Genomic DNA, 4134 nt, shown 5'->3' with positions numbered 1-4134 from the left:
ACTAAGGGAAACATAAAATCCATCATAGCCACAGCTATAAAGTATGTTAAGATTCACAAGAATTTGTTTCTCTCATTATATAGAGAAGAACAGGGTGTATGATCCCTTAGGAAAAAAGAAAACCTCAAAAAAGAAAGAAAAAAAGAAAACCTCATAAATATTTTCATATTGAAAAGCGGCATGCTCCCTGCGTTTGAATGAAATCAGCATATTCAGAAGTGACCAGCAGGAATAGCAAATGGCATATCTGGACACCCAGCTTAACTATCCCCCAGGCCTAGAGGTCTGGACCCTTTGTAGCACCATGGAAAAGGCATTAGAAAATCACAAAGTTACGTGACTGCAAACTCACCCTGACACAAGGCTCACTTAGTTCGCAACTAAGGACAGCAATGATGCAGAGAAGGTTTTGTCAATTATTGATTAGATATACCTGGCAAGAAAAAATCTGTTATGTTAATCCATCTCGTGTATATCAAGCACCAGTTTCAGGAAGATTATCAAACACCTCCAGCATATTGTTGCTCAGCCCTAGAGTTCATTTCTCACCACTTTGCCCCTTATACCCCGAAAGCCAAGGAAGATAAAAATAGAATGGTGAGAGCTAGTGTAAGAAAAATTCAATTCCTTCCCTATCAAATGTCTATCTCTCAAGTAAAACACAGAGGAAGCAACAAACTTAAGAAGGTCTACTGCGTTCTCTGGAGCTTTCCATCCCAGAACAATTTGTGCCTCTACTAGAGGATTAATGCCTGGGGTGAGGAGGCCAAAGCCAGGCCTTGGTGCCCCATCAGAGAAGGCCAGGCTAGCCTTACTGCTGGAAGGCCACACTTTACATTTCCGCTGCACCTCTCACAAATCTCCCCATTGGTGAGGCAAAGAGGTGTGAGTGTGAAAACGACTCAGGGAGCCCATCAAACCCCACTAACAACACCAAAATAGGCTGCACTGTGGATTAACTTCATATATGAAAACAAACACATTGGCCCCTTTTCCAGTGGTAATTATGATTAGCATGCCGTTCTTAGGCATAAAAGGAATAATGGTGTATCTGGGTTTATGCACAGTTCATAATCAAGTATAAATATTCAGACTGTTTCATTTTAAAATTACAGATTAAAAGTGACTCCCAAAAGAAGATCAATTTCTTCATAAAGGAAATATAGTTTATAAAAAGCTGGAATGATGGTTAATTCAAATACAAAAACTCATACACAAAAAGTCCTCCTTTTCCCTTCCCAACTTGCTTAGGTTCATCCAGTTGATTCTACCACACAAATGTACTATCGTTCTATCACAGAGTAAAATACTAACAAAATGCCTCAGTTAACAAACTGAGGGCCACTTCTTGACAACTGCATTAAAACTGCAGCATTTAGGTAGAGCTGAGAATCACCACTCTTAAGCGTGGTTTCCTTCTTCCTGTTTTGTGTCCCACAATGATCATTAAAGGAAGGAATCTGGTCTGTAAAGGACTGGGTCATCCACTGCCCATTTGGAATGTCCCCAAAAGTTCATTCTCCGCTGTGAGTTAGCCCCGTGGAAGGGAAGCTGCAAGGGTCGCCGTTGCATGGATTTTCTGCATAAGCACTGCCATACGCTGCTTCATAACCTGGGTCATATTTCTCTTCCTTAAGAGCCATCTTCTTTGCATCCTCTTGGGCTAGCTGTAGATCAAACGTGCATTCACTTCTTGAACGTCTGTGTTTGGTTCAACGCCTTTCAACTGATCTCTCAAGTCTCTCAGCTTAATGTGCTTTGTGCTGGACTCCAGGAAACTGAGCACATCTCGCACTGGATGAGAGCATAGCAGGGCAGGGAGTTTCTGTGCCTGCGATTTTATGGGGCCGAAGTCCAAGTTCGAAGTTTTTAACCTTAACTCCAAAAACTTCTTTACTAAAAATTTCATAAAGACCTTTTCCATTAAACACTGCTATCCGTGGCTGATATTGCTGTGATTTCTGCACGGGAAGACGTTCTCCTTCACAACATTCTTTACTGGAAAGAGCTTTGCTGCCTGGTGTCCTTCCCACCACATTGGTAAATCCAATACCATACTTTCCCGGTAGAGCGTGATCATCCACTGGGTTCAGCTGCACCTCACTATGGCCTGACATAAACAGACACTTCCAGAAATGGTTTCCAGGTCCAGGGTAATGATGCCCTTTGTAAGCTGCCATTAGTCCTGGGTTTATGCCAAGAATCACAATGTTCAGATTGAAGGCCAAAATGTCCGGGAGGGTCTTAGAGGTTCAGCTTCGGAAACACCGTTAAGACGGTCTACCTTTCTTTTCACTTTAAATGTGTCTGTAATTTTTTTTCTTGCTTTTCTTTTGATTTTGTGGACTTGTCAGATTTTTTGGCCTCAGCAGGCTTTTGGGGTTCTACTGGATGTTTTGGTTCTGTTGCCCTGGGTTTTCTTTTTCCTTCCTTTTGGGGGTCTCGTGTGCAGGTTCGCGAGCAGGAACGGGGTCTGGAACTTGTGCCGCATTTGCTCTTCCCTCACCACTGCCCCATCAGGAGCCCCAGCCATCATTCATGGGCATGGGGAAGCTCGAGCTCGCTGAAGGGAAGGGCTGCCCGCATTCTCCGCTTCCATCCCCCAGTGCGGCTCCAGGGCAAGCGAGTGCTGGTCTCCGGGTTCGCCCGGGAACCGCCCCCCACCCCACACCACAATAACGAGAGCCCAGAGCCCAGACAGGAATGTTGGCAGAACCCAGCTAGGGGCTGGCGCTCAAGCTCCTCCCCCGAGTTTCTAGTCCCATCCCCCACACCTCCCAGCCCCGACCCCCATTTTTGCTCATTTTTTTAATGAGTTCTTTTATATGTAACTAATGAATCGTTGAACACTACATCAAAAACTAATGATGTACTATACAGTGGCTACCTGAACATAATAAAAAAAGAAAAAATGAGTTCTTTTCTTATTGGTCCTTTTTTAAGGGTTTTATGAGTATTCTACAGCAAGTCCTTTATCAGATATGTGATTTGCAAGTATTTTCTCCCAGTCTGTGTCCTGAGTGTGTTTCTTGATGCAATAATAGACATTAGGGCACAGATGTATTTTTCTGATAAGACACATGGCTGTGCTGGATTTGGGGTAGAGAACTTGGGTGACTGGGGGAATGAGGGGTTACCATGCGACTTCTTTATTTTTGTATATTTGTGAGTATCTATTGAATTCTCTTGTATGTGCATGAATAAAGTTTTCAAAAAATACAGTACTTTAAAATCCCTAACCCCTGACAGATCATCCTCAGACCATGAATGAAGACTCAGGTTCTGAACTTCTACTTTAGGGCCAATTATCTTTTCACTGAACTATTTGGCCTTTGAATTTCTATTTGTGAAACAGGTGGGCCGGAGGGACAAATTCTCCCACTGAAATAGCTTGAAATGTAGAAAAACCATCAGCTTGAAAGCATTAAACCTGACATGATAGTACTAAATGAAACAATGAGCACCCCCCCAAAACAAAGGGAAAGACCCTGCCTTGCCCCGCAGAAAGCAGGGTCCTGAGACACAGAGCAAAGGCTCTGTGAGTCCCCTGCTCAGAGTGCAGCCGGGCGGCCCAGCCCTTCCAGCCCTGAGCTGCTGACTTCCCCACCATCTCCTTCTTTTTTAAAGTATAAATAAAGCATTTACCTTCTGATTCTGATGTGTACGTGAGATGAACAATATATATGATGTCATGTCTATTCACTGAAGAAAAATTATAAAATGGGAAAAGTGATACATGACAAAGTAAAAAGGATGTAATCCTCACCCCTGAGCTGTTTTGTTGCATTTGCTTCTAGTCTCTTCTATACCCTCCTGCTGCTGGAAGTCTCTCTCTCTAAGGTGATGAGCACAGACCCAGGGGCTCCAGCCCTGCTCTCTCCAGATGCCATTTCCCCAGTCAGCTCCCTGTCCCCCTCCTGAGAGGCCTGCCTCTGACTTCCTCCCCCCTGCTCAGCCTCCTGCACTCCCCCCCTGCTCCCCTCTCTGAGGTGATGAGCTCATGTGTTCCTCACTCAGAAAAGAAGGACTCAGGGGAGAACTGTGCACCCCCCATGCCCAACCCCAGGTCTCCACCTGTGTCCTCAGCTTCTAAGCAGTGTTGGGGGAGAGCCCTCCTGTCTCAGGCTGCCCCTC

General features: G+C 44.7%; 1 pseudogene; it reads right to left on the bottom strand.

Annotated features, from left to right (window-relative positions):
• Positions 1-1401: 1401 nt before the first annotated feature.
• On the bottom strand, positions 1402-2599 carry LOC148164151 (G/T mismatch-specific thymine DNA glycosylase pseudogene; annotated as a pseudogene).
• Between the last annotated feature and the right edge of the window lie 1535 nt (positions 2600-4134).

Source organism: Eumetopias jubatus, unplaced genomic scaffold, assembly GCF_037043125.1.
Source record: "Eumetopias jubatus isolate StellerSeaLion01/CBP00866 unplaced genomic scaffold, mEumJub1_p1.0 scaffold_6, whole genome shotgun sequence".
Taxonomy (NCBI): domain Eukaryota; kingdom Metazoa; phylum Chordata; class Mammalia; order Carnivora; family Otariidae; genus Eumetopias; species Eumetopias jubatus.
The sequence above is the reverse complement of the archived record's forward strand: the minus strand, read 5'-3'. Positions and strand labels throughout refer to the sequence as shown.